This window comes from Rhinoderma darwinii, chromosome 8 (genome assembly GCF_050947455.1).
Source record: "Rhinoderma darwinii isolate aRhiDar2 chromosome 8, aRhiDar2.hap1, whole genome shotgun sequence".
Lineage (NCBI taxonomy): Eukaryota > Metazoa > Chordata > Amphibia > Anura > Rhinodermatidae > Rhinoderma > Rhinoderma darwinii.
The window spans coordinates 71,890,437-71,916,175 of record NC_134694.1 but is presented as its reverse complement, the minus strand read 5'-3'; the positions used below and the strand labels follow the sequence as shown (position 1 = coordinate 71,916,175).

The 25,739-nt window shown below is 43.4% G+C and overlaps 1 protein-coding gene across 1 annotated transcript in view; it reads right to left on the bottom strand.

Moving 5' to 3' along the window:
• The window catches only part of LOC142659523 (ligand of Numb protein X 2-like), a 105,842-nt gene extending 80,562 nt beyond the window's left edge, over nt 1-25,280 (bottom strand). The window contains exon 1 of the mRNA XM_075835733.1: nt 25,055-25,280. The gene's annotated coding sequence lies outside the window, so the exon portion shown is untranslated. The remainder of the gene's footprint in view (nt 1-25,054) is intronic.
• Nucleotides 25,281-25,739: the final 459 nt, after the last annotated feature.

Sequence of the window (25,739 nt, the reverse complement as noted above, 5' to 3'; positions counted from 1 at the left end):
TTATAGCGCCCATCTCCTTATGTAGGAGATAGGGTGCTTATAATGTGATGACAGAGCCTCTTTAAGTTGTAGAAATAGGCACCACCAATACCGAATGTACAGAGATGTGCCTGGGAAGAATTTCAGAGGCCGCAACGCTCACCGGAGCGCCACAGCCCCTTCAGCTAATCGTGGGGGTGCCGGGAGTCTGACCCCCACAGATCTAATATTGATGAACTATCCTAAGAATAGATCAGTAATCTAGAGAATAGCAAGAAAGGCAGAGCGCCTATTTGGACAGTACCTTTGTACAAAGTGAAGTCATAGGTAAAAACAATAGGAGATATGCTCTCCTATAGCGGTTATGTGGGATAGAACAACCAGAGACAGAGTAGGACTGAATTATCTTCAGGAGCGCAGCCATCCACAGGTGTTGCCGATAGATCCAGGGGACTAGACTGGTTTTAGGATAATTTAGATAAAAATTTGGAAATTCAGCGCTACCCGTAGTAAGAAAAATTTCCAGAAGAATTAAATCTCAGAAATAGGACTTACTTATTGTAGGTATCAAATTATAACACTTTTCAAAGTATGAACCTCCTTACCAGATAAACAGACACACATAGTGGAAAATATATTAAGACTTGCGTCTTAAACTACTTTACTTGGCAGAAAATTTGGCGAACCTTTGGCTGTCCCTGTGACAGAAACGCAGATCCCGCCTTCTATGAGCAGTTGTAGATTTGCAGCATAATTTACGCCAGTTTCTTATGTAAAAGTTACCAAATAACTGATTGATAAATATTCAATTACCAATGTCCCCTGCTGGGCAAAAAAATATTGTATACTAGTGGCAGGGTGGAACCCCTATTAAAGTATAACTTTTAATGTTTCTATAAATAAAATAACAAAACAATGACAATAAGAAAAACACACTGATCATGGCGTTTTTACAATTTATTTTGGGTGATTAGAACCTATTACTACTCCTATAAAACATTTTTTTTTTGTAGTAAACGTGTTGCATTTAAGTGTGCCTTTAGGTCCAGTTAACTCTCAGGCAGAATTTAGAACCCTATAGATTTTTGGCTATAGGAACCCAATGAAGCCTACAGCAGTTCTGTCTCTAAAGCTAACCAAACCAGAGGCTATTCATGCGCTCCAAAATGAGCGACCCTTGGTAGGTTTAGAGTTAAAGCGGCTGTGTCACCACATTATAAGTGGCCTATCTTGTACATAATGTGATCGGCGCTGTAATGTAGATTACAGCAGTGTTATTAGTTATGACCTATATTAGCTTTATGCTAATGAGATTCTTAATGAACAACTGGGAATGTTTTACTTTTTGGCCATGTGGGCGTTGTACAGAGGAGTGTATGACGCTGACCAATCAGCGTCATACACTTCTCCCCATTCATTTACACTGCAGATAGCGATATAGCTATATCGCTATGTGCAGACACATAAACACACTATAACATTACTGCAGTGTCCTGACAATGAATATACATTACCTCCAGCCAGGACGTGATGTGTATTCAGAATCCTGACACTTCGCGAATACAATCCCGACACTACAGAACAGCAAGCGTAATCTCGTGAGATTACGCTGTAAACGGTCATTTCAAACGAGATTACACTTGCTGTTCTGTAGTGTTGGGATTCTGTTAGCGAAGTGTCAGGAATCTGAATACACATCACGTCCTGGCTGGAGGTAATGTATATTCATTGTCAGAGGTATTGACCTCTAGGAATTCCCTTTTCCAGGGAATAAAGGTGAGAGTCCTCCCAACTCAGGACACTATTAGTAGCAGTGGCGTTTCGAAATACTTCAGTTTTGATGTAGCCATTTTGATCACGTTCAATTAGAACGTCTAAAAACAAAAGGGAGTGTTCTTCAAATCTCAAACCAAGATCATTTGAGTTGATAAATTTTATAAACTCCAAGAACCTTTCCCTTGTACCCTTCCACAAGATGAAAATGTCACCTATAATTCTCAGCCAGAGGCAGATATGTTACTGCCACCGTCTGAGATCCTCAGAAAAGAGGACAGTGGCTTCCCTACCAGCCCAGGAGCAGATTGGCATACGTGGGTGCACAGGGACTACCCATCACCATGCCCCTGAGATGGTGGTAATAATGACCATCAAAGACACTTTTCGTAAGATTGAATTCTAATAGTTCAAGTACAAATTCATTATATGGCCACAAATGAACATCTCTCGTATCAAGGAAAGATTTTGTGGCCCTCAGTCCAAGATGATTATGAATTGAACTATAAAGTGCCTCTACATCAATCGATCCCAGAAGTAGAGTCCTCCATTTCAATACCATCTAGCTTTAATAGGAGGAGATCAGCTGTATCCCTTAAGTATGAGGGGAAAGATTCTACAAAACATGCGTATTATGGTGTCCACATAAATCCCTAGATTCTGATTGATACTTCCACGCCTGAAACAATCGGTCTACCTTTTAGAGGGGCTAGACCCATATGTATCTTTGGAAGTGAAAAAAAGGGGTCGCCAAAACTGGAGATGTTGGATACAGAAAGTCATATTCATAAAAACATATGGTGCGTGGAATCCTTTTATATTGTAACACCTTCAACTGCGCTTTTCAGTACAGTAAAAAATAAAAGAATTCTAGGTCCCTCTTTTGGCAAAGGTTGGGTGCATAGGAGACAAGGGACACATTCAGCATTTACGTCTGAGGAATCCCAGTGAGGAAAGCGCTGTGTAGGCTAAGATGATTAAATACATGGAATATTCCTTTATGCATAATGAACAAATTAATTCTATAATTGTGGGGAAACTAATGTCTATTATCTATTTTTAAAGAGGCTCTGTCACCAGATTTTGCAACCCCTATCTGCTATTGCAGCAGATCGGCGCTGCAATGTAGATTACAGTAACGTTTATTTTTTTTTTTAAAACAAGCATTTTTGGCCAAGTTATGACCATTTTTGTATTTATGCAAATGAGGCTTGCAAAAGTACAACTGGGCGTGTTGAAAAGTAAAAGTACAACTGGGCGTGTATTATGTGCGTACATCGGGGCGTTTTTACTACTTTTACTAGCTGGGCGTTCTGATGAGAAGTATCATCCACTTCTCTTCAGAACGCCCAGCTTCTGGCAGTGCAGACAGCGTGTTCTCGAGAGATCATGCTGTGACGTCACTCACAGGTCCTGCATCGTGTCAGACGAGGGAGGACACATCGGCACCACAGGCTACAGATGATTCTGCAGCAGCATCGGTGTTTGCAGGTAAGTCGATGTAGCTACTTACCTGCAAACGCTGATGCTGCTGCAGAATCAACTGTAGCCTGTGGTGCCGATGTGTCCTCGCTCATCTGACACGATGCAGGACCTGTGAGTGACGTCACAGCGTGATCTCTGGAGAACACGGCTGTGTCTGCACTGCCAGAAGCTGGGCGTTCTGAAGAGAAGTGGATGATACTTCTCGTCAGAACTCCCAGCTAGTAAAAGTAGTAAAAACGCCCCGATGTACGCACATAATACACGCCCAGTTGTACTTTTGCAAGCCTCATTTGCATAAATACAAAAATGGTCATAACTTGGCCAAAAATGCTCGTTTTTTAAAAATAAAAACGTTACTGTAATCTACATTGCAGCGCCTATCTGCTGCAATAGCAGATAGGTGTTGCAAAATCTGGTGACAGAGCCTCTTTAAGTGGCTAGAAAACATGACTGTAGTGCAACCAAGGCATTTTCAATTGAAGTTAGAAAACACAAAAGCCGAACGGAATCCATTTATTAAATAAATCTGTTTCACCTGAAAACACTGCAGCCGCATCGAAAAAACGCAGCAAATCACAGGAATACTGGACTAGTTTTTCTTTTTCCGCAATTTCATCCTCAATGTCTGAATACACCCTTAGGCTACATGCACACATTGTGTATTAGTCGCAGAATACAGTATCATGTAGAGGAGAATATCAAGCTACAAAGTGGAAAAATGTAATGCACAGATTTTGGTAAAAATAATAAAAAAAAGAAGTACAAAATGACATTAGAAAGGCAGAAAAGCATTTTCTAGAAAAATAAACACAAAACGTGGTTAATTGAAAGGTGAAGTACTTGCTTGTCTATTATACTTATAAAGGGTTCCTTGTATTACAAATGCTGACACCAACAAAGCTACAGCACGAATTCCAACCACAGGAAATTCTAACTCCTAGCAGTTTAAAGCCGACCGTCCGAAGAGTAACGTAACCCAGAAGCGAGAATAAAGTCTTCAGTGTGCACAGCACAAAGCTGCCCATTCACTTTGCTGCTATGTGTACGTAGTGACCTGTACCTCTCTCCTCTAGGAAAGCCGGCTCACCAAGGACATTAACGCCTGTAGAAGGCTGTTCTACCATCGTACAAAAAACTAGGAGAAGCAATCCTTTTTGTACATTTTAAAGGAAAATATATAAAAAAACATTTCACCGTACACAGGGCACTGCTGTTCTGAGATTGAAAATATTACGCGAAGGACTATGAAACAATTGTCAGGTGTCAGATATATTATACAGTTTCAAACAAAAGTAAGTGAACCCTTGGAATTACTTGGATTTCTGTATTAATTATTAATAAAATGTGGTACGATTGTTTTCTAAGTACTAAATATAGACACACTAACTAAACTAATAACACAGACAAAGTTGTACCGTTCCTGTGTTTTATTGAACACATTGAGTAAACATCCATATTGCAGGGAGAAAAAGCAAGACTTGTTTAACACACCGGAGTCAAAATGTTTGTTTTTTTGTCCACAATCCGCGGGAAAAAAAATAAATAAAAAAAAACACCATTTTGTGAAAAATCATTGCAAAACGGTGGTGTTTTGTCGCAGTTGTGGCAAAAAAAAAAAACTAAATTTGGGTGTGACGTGTGAACCCAGATAAGGCCCCAACCTTAAAATCGCCCTTGATTTCGGGCGCATTCGTTTGTATGGCCGACAGAAAACCTTCTCGTATATTTCCAGGAACGTGTCCGTGCCGTAGAAATTTTACGAAAAAAAATAGGATGTCATACTTTTTTATTTTACGGACCGTGCTACCATACTTTATAATGGGAGGACTGCCCCTTAAGGGACAGCCGTCCCCTTAATTACGGGCACGGTCGTGTGTATGGGGCCTAAATGAACCTCTGTGTTAATGACTTCTCCAAGAGCTAATCGCCTGAAGGAGTTTCAAGATTGGAAGTGTGGGTTTCACAGGTGCTTTTCCATTAATTACATATTGAGAAAACTAGTTTGCACGAGACATGTAGGATGTTTCACAATGCTTCTGGAAAAATGTTCTATGGACAGATCAGACAAAAGTGGAACTTTTAAGCAAAAACGCACAACACTATGTTTGGAAGAAAAAGAACACTGCACACCAACACCTAATCCCAAGGCTGAGTTTACACAGGGCGGATACGCCCTTTGCCCGCAGGGAATTCCAGGCGAAAAAACGCACCAAACTGTGGTGGTTTTTCACTCAATGTCCGCTGCGGAAAACTGCAGCACTTAGCCGGCCTGCTGACTTGGCCATTCCAAACCATAAATCTTCTTTTTCAACCATTGTTTAGTTGATAAGCCTGTGTTTTTTTGTGTCATTGTCTTGTTGCATCACCCAACTTCAGACTGAGGTCATGGAATGCTGCCCTTACATTCTCCTGGAAAATGTTTTTAACACCTTTTTAGATTCATTGTTCCCACAATGATCGCAAGGTGTCTAGGCTCTGAGGAAGCAAAGCCGCCCCAAACCATGATTCCCCCTCCGCCATCTGGGATAACGTTTCATCCCAGGAGACCGCTGCAGCTTGTGTTTGGCTGCAGCAGCGGTAACATGGGATGAAACGTTATCCCAGATGGTCAGCCTGGAGAAAGACAGACTCCTCGGTAAGTATAAGTTGTTATTTTTTGCCGAGTTGCGTTTTTTGAAGCTGAATCGCTGTGCACCTGCCGCAAAAAACTGCAACAACTGCTATTTGTTGCGGGTTTTACCTTCCCATTGAATTCAATGGGTAAAACCCACAACAAATAAGCCGTATTTACGCGAATACAATTGACGTGATGAAGAATAAAAGTCCGCACCGCAGGTCAATTTGAGCGTTTTTTTCCCACTCAGTATTTACTCAGCATGTGGATGAGATTTGCTTCATCTCATCCACTTTGCTGCTACAATATTTGCTGCGGATTTTCCGCAACTAATTCCGTTGCGGAAATCCTCTGTATTTACGCAACATGTGAACGGACCCCCACTGTGAATAATGGCGGAGGGGGAATCATGGTTTGGGGCGGCTTTGCTTCCTCAGAGCCTAGACACCTTGCGATCATTGTGGGAACAATGAATCTAAAAAGGTGTTAAAAACATTTTCCAGGAGAATGTAAGGGCAGCATTCCATGACCTCAGTCTGAAGTTGGGTGATGCAACAAGACAATGACCCAAAAAAACACAGGCTTATCAACTAAACAATGGTTGAAAAAGAAGATTTATGGTTTGGAATGGCCAAGTCAGAGTCCTGACGTTAACCTTATCGAGATGCAGTAGCATGACCTTGAAAGGGCTGTGCACAAAAGGCAATGCAGAAATATTGATGAATTGAAAGACATTTGCAGGGAGGAACGGTCGAAAATTCCTCCTCTGGCTACATGCACACATTGCGTAATTTGATGCGGAAAATTCACATCAATACCGCAGGTAAACACCAGTAATTCTGTGGGAAAAATCCCCAAGGGTAGAAGTGCGATTTTTTTTTTATGCGCTCTAAAGTGCAATTTTCAGATTTTGATGCGGAAATAGGTGCAGACTTTGGGGAGATTATATATATATATATATATATATATATATATATATAAACTTGTCAGATACAATGCGGAGACAGAAATGCAAAATAGATTGACACGCTGCGGATCTTAAAATCCACACCGCAGGTCAATTTAGGTGCGGAAAGTTTTGCAACATGTCCAGAAGACTACTTGAAATCTCATTTACTTTGCTAGCACTGTATAAGGCCCCACGCACACAGCCGTGCCTGTAATCACAGCCCGCAATTGCGGGCTTGGCCGGCCGCATCTTCGAGCCATGCTCCCATTCAAAAGTATGGGAGCACGACCCGTAAAATGCAAAAGAATGGACATGTTCCATAATTTTTGGAACATTTCTACGGCACGGACACCCATCCGTAGTGATACGGAAGGGTGTCCGCGGCCAATAGAACTGAATGGATCCGTATTACGGTCCGCAATTACAGAGAATTTTTACAGCCATGTGCATGGTTCCTTAGGGCTTGTCCAAACGTGACAGAATTGCTGCAAATTCTCCATCCGGAATTGTGTACGGAAAATACGCATCAGAATACAGTAGCAGCAAAGTGGGTGAGATTTAACAAATCTCATCCACACGCTGCGTAGAATTCCCGAGCAGAAATTCACCTGCGGTGCGTATTTTACGCACTACAGCATGTCAATTCCTGCTGCAGAATGTGGACCAAATTGCTGCATTTTTCAGAGGAGATGTCACCATCTCCCAACATTGAGAAAAACGCAGCAAAATCCACATCCGCCGTAAATTAATGCAGGAAATGGTGCAGTTTTTCCACAGCGGAATGTCTGCTAGTTCTAACGGAATTGCTGCAGAAATTTTCTGCAGCAACTCCGTTACGTGTGGACAAGCTCTTTCTGAAGTAAAATCTGTAGAGCAAACCCACACGTTACGGGCACGGCCGGCGACAGCCAGCCGCATTTATGGGTCGTGCTCCCATTATAAAGTATGGGAGCACGGTCTGTAAAATAAAAAAAAATAGGACACGCCCTATTTTTTTCTGAAAGTTTCTACAGCACGGACACCTTCCCATAAGTATACGGGAAGGTGTCCATCGGCCATAGAAATTAATGGTTGATTTTATGGTCGTGTGCATGGGGCCTAAATAGGATTCGTATGAATGTGGAATCAATGTTGTGCAAATCTTATTTGCAGCTACAGGAAACATTTGGCGGACGCGATTGAAGCTAAAGGGGATCTACAGGTTATTAATTTAAGTGTTCACTTACTTTACCTTTCTGCGCTGTGGATGTTTACTTAGAGAACCTATCTCCTGCCCATACATGTGTAGCGGAGTACAGCATGTAATGGGCAGGGCTGCACAAACTCTGGGGCACTTTACATTTTTTTTCTACCCATCTCCGTTATTTAGATATTGGTGCTGTTATATTTGGCGCCCGATATTTAAATAACCCCCTGTCAGATAGAAGCGGGTCCCGCCTCTATCTCTGGAATAGGCCCCCTAAACCCCATCCGATCTTTCTCTGTTCCCGCTGCGAATTGTAAAAGATAGAACAGGGTTTAGGGGGCCCCGTTCCAGAGATAAGTGTGGGTCCTGCATCTGACATTTATGGCATATCCAGTGGATATGCCATAAATGTCCCTAATGGGAAAACCCCTTTAAGCATGGTGGGAGTAAGATAGTGCAATTCTATGTCTAATATAACTACTCTGTGTTCAAGCTTGTCTTCTGTATAACTCAACTTTGAGATTATAAATGCTTGTGGGCAGGGTTCTTTCTCCATTTGTCTAACTCTTAGGCTATGTTCACACGGAGTATTTTGGGGGAGGAATATCTGCCTCAAAGCTCCAAACGGAATTTTGAGGCAGATATTCCTCCCCCAAAATACTCCGTGTGAATAGCAATTATCGCGCCGTTTTTCGCCCGCGGCCATTGAGCGCCGCGGGCAGAAAACACGCTTTCTCCTGCCTCCCATTGAAGTCAATGGGAGGTCGGAGGCGGAAGCGCCCGAAGATAGGGCATGTCGCTTCTTTTTCCCGCGAGGCAGTTTTACTGCTCGCGGGAAAAAGACGCCGACGCCTCCCATTGAAATCAATGGGAGGCGTTCTCGGGCCGTTTCTGCCGAGTTTTGCGACGCGGTTTCCGCGTCAAAAAACTCGGCAAAAGACCCCGTGTGAACATAGCCTTAGTAAACATTATAGTCAATATTGGTTTTATAATGTTTGTCATTTCAGATATGTTTACTGCTTTCCCTGACTGTTAAGTGCTGCAGAATAGATTTCAACTATAAAAATAGGATATTATATAATTCTTTACTATATACGCTTACCTATAGCACAGTGTCTCCCAAATTTGTATTTAAGATCTTATTATACAGCCCGATATAAGCTGTGAAAACGAGCGCCGATCAATAAGACAGCTCGTTGATCGGCGCTCATTTGCTCCTTTCACACAAGGAGCTAGTATGGGGACGAGAGTCGTTACTCAGATCGCTCATCCCCATACATCTTTCATCACGTTGGCAGCACATCTCAGTTGGGAGATGTGCTGCCAACAACGAGTTTTTAATGAAGCATAAAAGAGAAGAAGATGAGCCGATGAATGAGCGTTTGCTTGTTCATCGGTTGATCGTTGCCCAGTTCACACAGTATTCATATGAACACTCGTTTGCCCGATCATTGGGCAGTGTAATAGGGCCTTTAGCATTCAGAGAATATATTCAAGGAGTGCAATAAGTGAACAGTTAGTTCTTGAAGTTGATGGGTTGAAAGTAGGAAAATGGGCCAATGTAAGGATCCGAGAGGCTTTGACAAGGGCCAAAAATTGTGACAACTAGACGACGGCGTCAGAGAATTTACAAAGCGGCAAGTATTATAGGGTGTTCATGGTATGCAGTGGTTAGTAACGAACAAAAAACGGCCTGAGCAAGGACAACTGGTGAACTGGCAACAGGATCATTAGCCCAAGGCTCATTGATGTGTGTGGCTAGCAAAGGCTAGTCAGTCGGGTCTAATCCCACATAAGAGCTACTATAGCACAAACTGCTGAAAAAGCTAATGCTGGCTATGATAGAAAGTGGTCGGTTCAAACAGTGCATTGCAGCGTTTGGGGCTGCATAGCCACAGACCGGTCAGAGTGCCCATGCTAACCCTGGCGGCTGCTGAAAGAGCATACGATGGGAATGTGAGCATCAAAACTGAATCGCGGAGGAATGGAAGAAGGTGGCCTGGTCTAATGAATCACATTTTATTTTATATCATGTACACAGCCCTGTGTGAGTGCATTGCCTACCTGGGGAATTGATGGCACAAGGATGTACTATGGGAAGATGACAAGCCGACGGAGGCAGTGTGATGCTCTGGCAATGTTCAGCTGGAAAACCTTAAAAAGGATCAGCCACTAGTTTAGTAATGCTCAATCTCCTAGCTAATCTAATAGGCGCTGTCACACTGTTAATTCCAGTAAAAATTGTGCCCCAAAGTGTTTATTTTAAAAGTTCTGAGCTTTTTTTCTAAATATGCAAATGAGGCTATACTAGACAAGTGGGTGTCAACAGCAGCGATTCTCCTGAGGTGGAGCGACCTCACAGCCTCTGACGCTGTCCTATCAGCATGAAGCGGCTTCACACAGCGTGAGAGACTGAGGCTGGAGGATCACTTCAAACAGCCATATCTCCGGCTGTGGATTGGTTCTGGTGTCATATGAAAGATAAGTTTATCTACTAAGACATCAGGATCGCAGTTCTAGCTGTGAAACAACCGGAGATATTACCAGTTGAGAAAACAGTCGTGAATGGAAGCTGTATACTATAAGGCCTTATTCACACGAGCCTGTACGTATTGCGCGCGCAACAGTTCCGTGTGGCATCAGTATTTGGTGCGTGATTTTCGCGCATAGGGCATTGTGATGACACTATGTTTTTATGTTTACAAACATAAAAGCAGGAGGTGCTTTTATTTTTTCATTCATTTATTTTACAACGGTAGCGCGAATCACGCGCGGCACACGGAAGTGCTTCCGTGCGTGATTTTTACGCACCCATTGACTTCAATGGGTGCGTGATGCGCGAAAAACGGTCAAGTATAGGACATGTAGTGAGTTTTATGCAGCGGACACACGCTGCGTGAAAATCACGGAGTGTCTGAACGGCCCCATTGACTAACATGGGTCTGTGCGACGCGCGTGATATTCACGCGCGTATCACAGACGTTAAACACGTTTGTGTGAATAAGGCCCAAGATCACACCCTGTTGCTTGGCAGGGAAGGGGGAGAAGCTGTATGCTGATTGGACAGCGTCATACAAAAAACATTACACCGCCCAGAGTGAAAAGAAAGAGTCGTCTCCTATTTGGCTATTAGAGCAAAATTTGCATATTTAGTAAAATGCTCATAAGTTTGTAAATAAGTTTGTTTTATTAATTACACTGTAGTTATCATCATAGCACCTATTAGATTAGTTAGGAGATAGGGAATTAATAAACTAGTGACAGATCATCTTTAAGTCCCTGCATTCATGTGGATGTTGTTTTGACACGTACCTCCGACCTAAATACTGTTATATACCATGTGCACCCCCTGGCAATAATATTACCTAAAGGCAGTGGCCTTTTTCAGTAGGATAATGAAAACTACTATTCTGTAAACATTGTTTAGGACTGATTTCAGTAACATGCAAAAGAAGCAAAAAAGGTGTTGACTTGGCCTCCAAATTCTATTATATACACTAGCGTTCAAAAGTTTAGGCTCACTTAGAAATTTCCTTATTTTTTAAAGAAAAGCACAGTTTTTTTCAATGAAGATAACATTAAATTAATCAGAAATACACTCTATACATTGTTAATGTGCTAAATGACTATTCGAGCTGCAAACGTCTGGTTTTTAATACAATATCTACATAGGTGTATAGAGGCCCATTTCCAGCAACCATCACTCCAGTGTTCTAATGGTACATTGTGTTTGCCAACTGTGTTAGAAGGCTAATGGATGATTAGAAAACACTTGAAAACGCTTCTGCAATTATGTTAGCACCGCTGTAAACAGTTTTGCTGTTTAGAGGAGCTATAAAACTGACCTTTGAGCTAGTTGAGAATCTGGAGCATTACATTTGTGGGTTCAATTAAACTCTCAAAATGGCTAGAAAAAGAGAGCTTTCATGTGAAACTCGACAGTCTATTCTTGTTCTTAGAAATGAAGGCTATTCCATGCGAGAAATTGCCAAGAAACTGAAGATTTCCTACAACGGTGTGTACTACTCCCTTCAGAAGACAGCACACAGAGGCTCTAACCTAAGTAGAAAGAGAAGTGGGAGGCCCCGCTGCACAACAAGACAGGTACATTAGAGTCTCTAGTTTGAGAAATAGACATCTCACAGGACCTCAACTGGCAGCTTCATTAAATAGTACCCGCAAAACGCCAGTGTCAACGTCTACAGTGAAGAGGCGACTCCGGGATGCTGGCCTTCAGGGCAGAGTGGCAAAGAAAAAGCCATATCTGAGACTGGCTAATAAAAGGAAAAGATTAATATGGGCAAAAGCACACAGACATTGGACAGAGGAAGATTGGAAAAAAGTGTTATGGACAGACGAATCGAAGTTTGAGGTGTTTGGATCACACAGAAGAACATTTGTGAGACGCAGAACAACTGAAAAGATGCTGGAAGAGTGCCTGACGCCATCTGTCAAGCATGGTGGAGGTAATGTGATGGTCTGGGGTTGCTTTGGTGCTGGTAAAGTGGGAGATTTGTACAAGGTAAAAGGGATTTTGAATAAGGAAGGCCATCACTCCATTTTGCAACGCCATGCCATACCCTGTGGACAGCACTTGATTGGAGCCAATTTGATCCTACAACAGGACAATGACCCAAAGCACACCTCCAAATTATGCAATAACTATTTAGGGAAGAAGCAGGCAGCTGGTATTCTATCTGTAATGGAGTGGCCAGCGCAGTCACCAGATCTCAACCCCATAGAGCTGTTGTGGGAGCAGCTTGACCGTATGGTACGCAAGAAGTGCCCATCAAGCCAATCTAACTTGTCGGAGGGCCTACTGGAAGCCTGGGGTGAAATTTCTCCCGATTACCTCAGCAAATTAACAGCTAGAATGCCAAAGGTCTGCAATGCTGTAATTGCTGCAAATGGAGCATTCTTTGACGAAAGCAAAGTTGGAAGGAGAAAATTATTATTTCAAATAAAAATCATTATTTCTAACCTTGTCAATGTCTCTATATTTTCTAGTCATTTTGCAACTCATTTGATAAATATAAGTGTGAGTTTTCATGGAAAACACAAAATTGTCTGGGTGACCCCAAACTTTTGAACGGTAGTGTGTGTGTGTGTGTGTGTGTGTGTGTGTGTGTGTGTGTATATATATATAAAACTAGAAAAACGGTGTACTCTCTGTTTCAAGCAGCAATAGGATAAATGTATACGGTAGCCAAATTAATAAGGGTGTATTCACATGGTGCAGAATGGTGCGGCAGAGAGCAGCATTATTCCTACAACGCAGCAGAACATATAAATACAAGCAGTTTTGCCATGGTTTTACAGCAATCACGGTTTTCTTTTCAGTAATTACCACAATCATGATAAAATTGCACCAAAAGCCTCATGAGTTTGCATGTGGTTTTGCCACAGTTTAGAAGTGGAGCAGTAAGTGCAGTTTCCTGCCATACTATTCTGCACCGTGTAATCACATGTAAATTGAGTACGTTTAATTAGGACCAAGTTATTAATACACTCACAAATATTATAATATTGCACTGTATTTCATGCTTGGAAGAATAAAAATCAAAAATTCAAACAATTTCCATAAGAAGATGATTGATTTACGATATGTACGATACAAATCCATGCATTCCTGCACTGTATGTGCAAGTTACAACAGTTTGTTTTCCTCTGGAAGCAAAAGGGTTGAAGGACACACCAAAAACACATTATTGGAAAGAAGACAAATTAAAAATAGTTACGTGCACTACGCCCTGGCAAACGCATGTAATGGGAGGTATATAAATACAATATATGGACAAAAGGTATTTGGACAGGTGTTTTATTCAGTCCCATTGCCACAGGTGTATAAATTCAAGCACCGAGCCATCCAGTCTGACTTCAAACATTTGTAAAAGGATGGGTTGTTCCAAAGAGCTCTCTGATTTCGTACTGTAATAAGATGTCATCGTTGTAACAAGTCAGTTTGTGAAATTTCTTCCCTCTTAGATATTCCACTACGATTGGTATTATTGAAAAACGGAAGTGTTTAGGATCCACAGCAACTCAGCCACGAAATGGAAGACCAGGTAAAGTTACAGAGCAGGGGAGCGGAGTGCTGAATCACACTTCTCTATCTGGCAGTCTGATGGACGAGTCTGGGTTTGGTGGATGCCAGAACGTTGAATGCCTCACCGCATTGTGCCAACTGTAAAGTTTGGTGTAGCAGGAATAATGCTAAGGGATTGTTTTTCAGGGGGTTGTCCTAGTCCCCTTAGAGAAATCTTAATGCTTCAGAATACCAAGACATTTTGGACACTTATATACATCCAACTTTGTGGGAACAGTTTGGGGAAGGCACTTTTCTGTTCCAGCAGGACTGTGCCCCAGTGCACAAAACAAGGTCCATAAAGACATGGGTGGATAGGTTTGGTGTGGAAGAACTTGACTGGCCCGCACAGAGCCCTGACCTAAACCCCATCGAACACCTTTGGGATGAACTAGGACGGAGATCGCGAGCCAGGCCCTCTCATCTAGCATCAGACCTCACAAATGCTCTTCTGGATGAATTGGCAAAAATTCCCAGACACCCTCCAAAATCTTATAAAAAGCCTTCCCAGAAGAGTGGAAGCTGTTTTAGCTGCAAAGGGAGGACCAACTCCATATAAATACCTATGGATTTAGAATGGGCTGTCATAAAAGCTCCTGTAGGTGGAACGTGTAGGTGATACTTTTGTCCATATAGTGTATATGGAGTCAGAAATTCTAAAGTGTGAATCCATGCTGGGTACTATGCACATGCTAAGAAACTTATTACAGGGATGTAAACAGTGCACATAATCCAATAATTGCTAAGTGCCAGCTCTAAACCTGTCAACATTAGGTTAATGAAGATAAAGGATACTACATTTACAGATACCGATGCCAAGCTCTTTTCAGGTTAAGTCACTTACAAGCACGGAAAATAAACTGTCAAACAAAATAATATTACGTGTATATATTGGCCCCAATCAACCAGGTTAATGCTTTAATTTTACAGTGTCTTCAAAATGGGACAACTAACGCGTTTGTCTATTATAGGCAGTTGTTGAACTTTTCGTAGGCATTACTTTTTTTCTTTGTCCAGACCTAATGCCTGCAGTGAGCTTTCACGGTTTATAAATTAAAGAAGTACAATCTTTTTATAAGGGGTATTCCTTTCTCGGACATTTATGGCCCACTATCCACAGAATATGTCAAATGTCCGCTAGTAGCGGGGCCAAACTTCTGGGACCCGCACCTATCTCTAGAACGGGCCCCCTAACCCACGTCTTACCTTCTCCCGCTGGCACTAGGCTCTGGCCATTAAGTTACAGGAGTACGGAAACTGCCAAGCACGCTGAGCTACACTGTTACTGCAACTCCCATCGAAGTAAATGAGTTATGGAAACATTGTAGAACAGCAACTCTGGCTGGAGTCCAGTGACAGTGTGAGAAGGTAGGACAGGAGTCAGGGGTGGGACCTGCCTCTATCGGATATTTATGCAGGGGCATAGCTAGGGGGGGGGGGCAAGCGGGGCATGTGCCCCGGGCGCAGTTCAGAGGGTGGCGCCAGCGCCCCCTCCTCCTGCACTATAATTGTACCTGTGTCGCAAGTACACAGGTACAATTAGAAGCAATGAATGACCGGGCACGTTCCGTGCCCGGCCATTCAGCACCTCTCCACGAATGAAGCGACTGGTACCTTTTGTACCAGTGACGCTTCCGTCGATGAAAGGCGCTGACTGACTGGCAGGGAAAGTCATCCTGCCCAGCCAATCAGCGCCTTTCATACACGCGGTGTTCAACCCCCTGGAGACCTGCGCAGAAGAGAGCAGGTCTCCATGGCTGCCGGACGGCGTGGGAGCGGGAATAAGGTGAGTTTGAAATCTTTTTTTTTTTTTTTAAATTGTAATAGAAGTGTGCGGCTGTATCTGCGGGGGGGGGACTTTGTCTACACGGGGGACTTTATCTACGGGGGGTGTCTATCTACAGGGCTGGGCTATATACAGGGGGACTAGATCTGCTGGGCTATATACAGGGGGACTATATCTACAGGGGGGCTATATACAGGGGGACTATATCTACAGGACTGGGCTATATACAGGGGGACTATATCTACAGGACTGGGCTATATACAGGGGGACTATATCTACAGGACTGGGCTATATACAGGGGGACTATATCTACAGAACTGGGCTATATACAGGGGGACTATATCTACAGGACTGGGCTATATACAGGGGGACTATATCTGCTGGGCTATATACAGGGGGACTATATCTACAGGGGGGCTATATAGAGGGGGACTATATCTATAGGGCTGGGCTATATACAGGGGTCTATATCTATAGGGCTGGGCTATATACAGGGGGATTATATCTGCTGGGCTATATACAGGGGGATTATATCTGCTGGGCTATATACAGGGGGATTATATCTGCTGGGCTATATACAGGGGGATTATATCTGCTGGGCTATATACAGGGGGACTATATCTGCTGGGCTATATACAGGGGGACTATATCTGCTGGGCTATATACAGGGGGACTATATCTGCTGGGCTATATACAGGGGGACTATATCTGCTGGGCTATATACAGGGGGACTATATCTACAGGACTGGGCTATATACAGGGGGACTATATCTACAGGACTGGGCTATATACAGGGGGACTATATCTACAGGACTGGGCTATATACAGGGGGACTATATCTACAGGACTGGGCTATATACAGGGGGACTATATCTACAGGACTGGGCTATATACAGGGGGACTATATCTACAGGACTGGGCTATATACAGGGGGACTATATCTACAGGACTGGGCTATATACAGGGGGACTATATCTACAGGACTGGGCTATATACAGGGGGACTATATCTACAGGACTGGGCTATATACAGGGGGACTATATCTACAGGACTGGGCTATATACAGGGGGACTATATCTACAGGACTGGGCTATATACAGGGGGACTATATCTACAGGACTGGGCTATATACAGGGGGACTATATCTACAGGACTGGGCTATATACAGGGGGACTATATCTACAGGACTGGGCTATATACAGGGGGACTATATCTACAGGACTGGGCTATATACAGGGGGACTATATCTACAGGACTGGGCTATATACAGGGGGACTATATCTACAGGACTGGGCTATATACAGGGGGACTATATCTACAGGACTGGGCTATATACAGGGGGACTATATCTACAGGACTGGGCTATATACAGGGGGACTATATCTACAGGACTGGGCTATATACAGGGGGACTATATCTACAGGACTGGGCTATATACAGGGGGACTATATCTACAGGACTGGGCTATATACAGGGGGACTATATCTACAGGACTGGGCTATATACAGGGGGACTATATCTACAGGACTGGGCTATATACAGGGGGACTATATCTACAGGACTGGGCTATATACAGGGGGACTATATCTACAGGACTGGGCTATATACAGGGGGACTATATCTACAGGACTGGGCTATATACAGGGGGACTATAGCTACAGGACTGGGCTATATACAGGGGGACTATATCTGCTGGGCTATATACAGGGGGACTATATCTGCTGGGCTATATACAGGGGGACTATATCTGCTGGGCTATATACAGGGGGACTATATCTGCTGGGCTATATACAGGGGGACTATATCTACAGGACTGGGCTATATACAGGGGGACTATATCTACAGGACTGGGCTATATACAGGGGGACTATATCTACAGGACTGGGCTATATACTGGGGTGGGCTATCTGTGAAACACTATATACAGGGGTGGACTATATGTGGAGCTCTATATACAGGGGTGGGCTATATCTACAGGGGGCTATATACAGGGGTGGGCTATCTGTAGAGCACTATAGGGAGAGTTATTTGTGGGACACTATATACAGGGGTGGTCTATATGGGGGCACTATCTACAGGGGGCTCTATGGCAGGCACTATCTACAGGGGGCACAGTGTGTGTGTGTGTGTGTGTGTGTGTGTGTGTGTGTGTGTGTGTGTGTGTGTGTGTGTGTGTGTGTGTGTGTGTGTGTGTGTGTGTGTGTGTGTGTGTGTGTGTGTGTGGGGACACGGTTGTATGGTGCTATTATAATTAGAGGTGCAGTGTATGGTGCTATTATATTTAGGGGCGTAGTGTGAGGTATAATGATAACTTTATATTTATTTATAGGTGCAGAAATGTTGGAAAAGTGAGAAGCTGAAGACATGTGAGCGGCAAACTGCAGAAATGGTCTGTGACCGGGAGAAGCCACGATAGAGGTCTGGACCGGATGGAGAAAAAGAACTAGAATCTGAGACGTCATCGGTGAGTCACTTAATGTAAATGTTTATTCTGCCTATAATCAGTAATGTAGTCACTGTATGATCTGCAGCGAGATGATGGGTGGTATGATTATAATATGATTTATTTTTTGTGAAACGGCATCTCCCAGCATATCCTTATCATTGTTTGGGCCATGCTGGGAGCTGTAGTTTTACGCCGTACATACCTATACGGCAGGGGTTGCACTAAATTGAGCTGTATTTGTGCTGGTGTTGTATATATGTACTGAGCTTGGTTCTGGTGTTGTGTATAGAACCATATTGCTTGTGAAATGTACAAATAATTTTATGCTCGCGTTACATAAAAAGAAATGACACGTCGATTGGTAGAGAAAACAAACACAGCGAGGGGGAAGGAGATGTCGGGAAAGAGGTTGGGGGGGGGCGCCAAACTGAATCTTTGCCCCGGGTGCTGGAGAACCTAGCTACGCCTCTGATTCATGGCATATCCTATGGGAATACTACTTTAAAGGAGACCTATCCAAAATTTTTTTTACAACCACTTACAAGACCTTTTAGGAGAACTATATAATCAACAATTTATATTTGTGCAGAAATGTGCGAATTTTCTATGCACTTGCCAGTTTTGAAAAGTGCAGAGAAAAGTGGGCACCGTTTATGGGAGCGGTTAACTCCCCTTTCAGAAAACACTGAATTTTGGCACAAATCTACACCTGCTCATAGCAGTCGTAGATTTAATTTCCTTGCTTTAGGATAGTCCAAAATGCGCCAAATTTCTTAAGAGGCGTGCAACTTTAATGCATAGTATAGGTCTCTCTGAGAAACATCAAACGGCTCATCACCCAAAACACAAGGCTTTACAACTAGATTCCTGCTGCTATATGTTATCTGCCTGCCGTAAGTGGAAGCACACTAGACATTCGTAAGGAGCAGAAGAAGCTGCTCTGTGCGTGACCGAGGGAGGTGGTATTACAGACATTAATAGAGATGTGTTTGTTTTTTCTGTACTATGTGAAAACTGATTTAGGCCAGACCTACCCACTCAATTGCAGTTGCAGGACTGCCGTGGCAGTTTTTTTAGGTCGCTTAATTTTTCCTTGCAATAGGAAACCATTGCAGTTGCGTTCCTGCAGTCCCACAATTTTACAGTGACTTGCACACGATCGCAAGTTGCCAAGTAGCCTGCACCTATGCCAGATATAAATTGTAATGTACCAAAAAGCTTCTATTGTGCAGTTAGTTATAGAACTTAAAGGCTATGTAAACCTTTGAACACGTAATTAAAAAAAACAAGTAAAAAAGTTGCATTAGGCTTTGTTCACACCTGACTACGCTATTGCATCTGGCAAAACGACGGGCCCAGTGCACAACAGACACAAACGGAAGACATGGGCAGCGGACCAGTCACTATTGAAATCAATGGTGATGGAAACGGAAACCTCTGGTTTCCGTTTGTGTCTGTTTAGGGTCCCGTTCTGACGGAAAGTCAGAACCGGACCCTAACGCAGATGTGAACAAAGCCTTAAACACCATGATTGTTTTATTGAAAAAAAGATTTAAAAAATTAAATTGTTCAAAAGGTTTACACAGCCTTATGTGTCCTTTTATGGGCAACTGCATAGTACATAAATGTGGTGTGACCGTAGCCATATGGTGAGCGATTTTTAGAGTAAAGGTATGTTCACACGACAGCGTCCGTAACGGCTGAAATTACGGGGATGTTTTCAGTAACTGCATGTGCAGGCGCTTGAACGCCGCGTCCATTAGGGACGTAATTGGCGCTGCTTTTCATTGGAGTCCATGAATAATGGCTCCAATTACGCCCCAAAGAAGTGACAGGTCACTTCTTTGACGCGGGCGTCTATTTACGCGCAGTCATTTGACAGTGGCGCGTAAATATACGCCTCGTGTGAACAGACAAACGTCAGCCCATTGCTTTCAATGGGCAGATGTTTTTCAACGTTATCGAGGCGCATTTTTCGGACGTAATTCGGGCCAAAAACGCCCGAATTACGTCCGTAATTAGTGTGTGTGAACATACCCTTATACTTTAAAATACTGTAACAGCCCAAGATAAACGCCCCTGAGGTTGGGTTCCCACGTAGCATAAACGTTTTCGTTTATTTTCTGTTGTGGGTTTTCACCATTGAATTCAAATGGGGATGCCAAACCCGCAACAGAAAGCCAAGTGTTGTGATTTTTGTGGCATAATCGCAGCGATTATGCCGCAAAAATCGTAACTCGGGGGGGAAAAGAAAAAAAAAAAATACATGCTTACCCAGAACGCCCTCCTTACTGCGGTCCGGCCTCCTGGGATGACGTTTCATCACGAGTGACCGCGCTGCAGCGTCATCGTAGGAGGCTGGAGCGGACGTCAAAGTAGTAAGAGCACTTTTTTTTTTTACGCAGTGGAAATTCAGACCGAAAAACCGCACCACAATTGTGGCGTGTTTTTTCGGACAGAAGGTGCTGCAGGTTCCAGGTCTGATGCGCTGCGTGATTTTTATGCAGCATATCCGACGCGTGGGAACCCGGGCTAAGGCTTTATTCACGCATCTGTGTAAAGGCTTGTCCACACGTAGCGGAATTGCTGCGTATTTTCCGTCCGGAATTTCAGACGGAAAATACGCAGCAGAATACAGTAGCAGCAAAGTGGGTGAGATTTAACAATTCTCATCCACATGCTGCGTACAATTTCAGAGAACAAATTCACTTGCGGTGCCTATTTTTCGAACCGCAGCATGTCAATTCCTGCTATAGAAAGTGGACTGAATTGTTGCATTTTTCAGAGATGTCACCATCTCCCAACACTGAAAAAAAACGCAAATTCCGCACCATTTTCTGCAGTAAAAAAAAAAACTCAGGAAATGGTGCATTTTTTCACAGCGGAATTACTGCTAGTTTCTGTGGCATTGAAGCAGACATTTTCTGCAGCAATTCCGTTACGTGTGGACAAGCCCTTACAGCTCTCTGTAAAGGCCCATTTAGACAAGAAGAAGATAAAAATTGGTCAGACTCCAGTGCTCATGAGCGATTGTGCTCAAGAATTGCTTAACATGCATAGTCGTAGTGACTGAATGACTAGCGATGAAACGCTTGTTGATCATACAAATAATTTAGGCTTCATTCACATATCCGTTAGGGCTCTATTCGGACGTTCCGTCTGAGCTTTCCGTCAGAATGGAGCCCTGACAAACAAATGGAAACCATAGGTTTCCGTTTCCATCAACATAGATTTCAATGGTGACGGATCCGAAAACCATTGAAAATCAATGGTGAGGGAAACGGAAACCTATTGTTTCCGTTTGTTTCAGTCAGGGCTCCATTCGGACGGAAAGCTCAGACGGAACGTCCGAATAGAGCCCTGACGGATATGTGAACGAAGACTTAAATCGGTCATTCTGACATTGTGGTATGAAAACATGAACGGTTTGATTGATATCAGATACGTGACGTTATATAGGTGACAAGACGATACATTTTTAACAATCATCGAGACGATAACGTGTGTGAATACTTGTCTGGGAAAAAAGAAAAAAGTTTAGATCCAGCGCTGGGTTTAAAAGGAATAATTTCCACTTTTATTGACAAATTTCTTAAGAACGGAAACGAGAACAGAGGGGTGGATGCGCTGAGCCTACGCGTTTCAAACTATTCTCTAGTTCTTATTCATGACATGAAGACATTTTTTTTTTTTTTCAAACTTTTAAATTATGATCAGGTGCAGTGTGTATAGTTATTCTCCCCTAGAAGCATTGCTCCTAGGGGAGAATAACTCCATACATACGCAATCCAGAGGAGCATGCCATGACAGAAAAAACCTCCGTATGACCAGACATCTATGGCAAGTCTCAGGCCGGGTTTTTCGGGTCAAGAACTAGAAGGCTAGATAAAGTCTAGAATAAAATACAAGAATGGGTGTGTTCACATCAGCGTTCGCTTTCCATTGATGGGTTCCGTCTAAGCTACCCATCAACGGAATGGCAGCCGGAAACCATAGCTTCCGTTTGCATTACCATTGATTTCAATGGTACCGCGTCCGTTGCTAATGGTTTCTGTTTGTCTCCGCTCAGTAAGGTTTCCGTTTTTTTGACAATCAATAGCGCAGTCGACTTTGGCTGTCTGTTGCAGGATTTGCATTCCCCATTGAATTCAATGGGGAAAACCCATTAGGGTGCTTTTCACATGCCTCGGTCTTGTCATATGTTTATTGCAGTTTTGCTGCGATTTTAGTGAAACTGCTGCATTTTGTTTCCAAATATTACAACAAAGTCCCTCCACAAAGCTGCATAGTGTGAACACAGCCTTACATATTGTGGCATTACATGCACAAAGTTTCACCACACATTACCATGTTTTTTGATTCACCTATGAAAAACTAAGTGGCCACGAACTTAATCGTTTTTAATGTCCACAAATACGGATCCAACGGCAATGGATACACATCTGTAGTGGTCCGCAATTTCATCCATAATTACAGATGAAAATTACGGTTGCGTGAATGGGGCCTATAACTGTATGCAGCTTTGCAGCAGTTTCTGACCGAATGCCAATCTAGTGCTACGCGCATGGCGGTGAGGATATGTTGTTGGGAATGTTGCTGCGGATTTTCAAAATGGCAGCATTTTCATTCTGTTCTAGATGTTCACGGCGGATTTCACCCTTATCAATGAAGAAGAGGTGAAATCTGCAGCAAAATACGCACATAAAACGTCCTGCATGAATCCAGCCTAAGGCGTAGTGGATTTGTTGCAGAACCGTCCGGATTTGCGGGCAGACAATCCACAGCGGAGACGATTGAAGGCAAGTGGATTCGATTTAAAAAGTCTCACCACGTGTTTGGGTACGCAGAGGCGAAGCTCAAACATAGCGTAAATACGCAGAATTTCCATGTGGAAATTCGGCAGCGTATTAGAGTAGCAGCAACGAGGAACAGATATGAACAAATATCATCCGCAGGTAAAAACATGGAGCAACCGACCTGGGGTGCGGATTCTCTATCTGCAAAAATGCTGCTTAATTTCCACACAGAAATTCCGGACAGACGTTCTGCAATATTTACACCGTGTGCGAACTTAGCCTAAAACATGCCATAGACGTCAGATTGGTGGGGATCCTACACAGCGGTGATCCCCAACCTGTGGCTTTCCAGCTGTGGCAAAACTGCAACTCCGGGCATACCCCGACAGCATTGCTGCCACTGAGCTTCACCAAACGCTATAGGTCCTTTGCTTTAGGAGCCTCACCAATCAGATACTCATGGCGTATGTAATCGATATGTCTTCAACAATAGGATTAAGAACTGGGTCACCCAAGTACAATGCCTGGGTGGGACAGTCAGTCCATACGGATACACGGAGTTGCATGAGAATGGGGTAAAAAAAAAATAATAATAAGGCTGGGTTCACACGACCTATTTTCAGACGTAATGGAGGCGTTTTACGCCTCGAATTACGTCTGAAAAAACGTCTCCAATACGTCGGCAAACATCTGCCCATTACTTTCAATGGGCTTTACGATGTACTGTGCCGACGACCTGTCATTTTACGTGTCGCTGTCAAAAGACTGCTCGTAAAATTACAGCCTCGTCAAAAGAAGTGCAGGACACTTCTTGGGACGTTTTTGGAGCCGTTTTCTCATGGACTCCAATGAAAACAGCCCCAAAAAACGTGAGTTGCTCTAAAAGGCTTGGTTCACACGACCTATTTTCAGACGTAAACGAGGCGTATTATGCCTCGTTTTACGTCTGAAAATAGGGCTACAATACGTCTGCAAACATCTGCCCATTCATTTGAATGGGTTTGCCGACGTACTGTGCAGACGACCTGTCATTTACGCGTCGTCGTTTGACAGCTGTCAAACGACGACGCGTAAAATTACAGCCTCGTCAAAAGAAGTGCAGGACACATATACATTATATGCAGGACACTTCTTTCAGACGTAATTTGAGCCGTTCTTCATTGAAGTCAATGAAGCACAGCTCAAAATTTACAGCTGTCAGAGAAGCCTCGCAAAATGCGAGGAGGAGGAATTACGGCTGAAACGAGGCAGCTGTTTTCTCCTGAAAACAGTCTGCCTTTTCAGACGTGAAAGCCTGCTATCGTGTGCACATAATCATAGTCACATGACAGTTGTAGCATTATCATTAATCGCATTTGCATACAGTGGTCGATAAAAAACAAAAAATGCCAAAGTATCATGTCATAAACAAAATATTACATATGTTATAATAAATAAGAGCTAAACGTGTATACAGGAACTCATGTTTAACAAGTGGGGTAGTTGGGGTAACTCATGGCCCATATATTTTTACCTTGTTCTGACACTTCCAATAAACTTTCCCAGCCGTGTCAGTCGTCACATGTACATTACTGACAGAACAATGACAATACTGAAGAGAGCGGGCGCACAGCTGGCACCAAGTTTGCGCCATTTATTCAGACCCGAATTAATGACGTCCAGGAGAAATATTATACACAGCCCATGTCAGGAACAAGTGTCTGGAGAACTACACGTCACAGCATGCCAACACCCGGCCGGTCAGTCACACGCACATACAGCCTGTGGTAAACAGATACGTCAGGTGATAGTCCACGCCAGCGTCTTCCTGCATGTTGTGTGGGAGCAGACCGGGAGGATAAAGGGATATAATGTGTAGTCGTGACACAGGACAAGCCATCACTGTCCCTCACAGCTGGGGGCCACCTGCGCCATTGTCCCTGTAAATAGTACCATAAAATAATACATGAACTCACCTGGCGCGACAGCTGCTGCAGCCGGGAAAGTTCCGAGAGCCTCACCTGGGTGGAGGGGGAAGTGACTCGCGTAGAGGGGGAGGGGCAGTAACCTGACACAGGAGCGCACACAGCACATGGACCTTTCCCTCACACAATGCACCGTCCTATCAATGATACCGGCTCATAATGCAGCCAGAAGCGCCCTCTCTCCTTATGGCTATACTAGAGACTTCTGCGTGTTATACCTACACAGTACAGCAGTTGGCCGTATCAGATGACTGCTCTCATTTTCCATATAGCACTAGAAAATGACAGCTGGATTCTGGTTGGTTGCTATGGGCAACTGCTCCACATTTGGTCTGCACTAGTTTCATAGATGACCCAATACATAAAAGTCTCAGGCTGTCGGCCATATATATGCCTTGTGCGTCATACCAACCAATCAGGTTCCACACTTCATTTTTCAGTGCAGTTTACACAATGAAATTCTTACTGGTTGCTATGGGCAACAAGCACTTAAGGCCCTTTTACACTGGCCAATTATCGGGCAAACGCTCATTCATCTGCTGATCGTATCGTTTTAAAAATGAAAAATATTATCGTTGTACGTAGATGTTCTGTCAACATAATGTGCTGCCGACATAATAATAACGAATGGGGACGAGCGATCGGAGTAACGAGCGCTCGTCCCCATACATGCTCC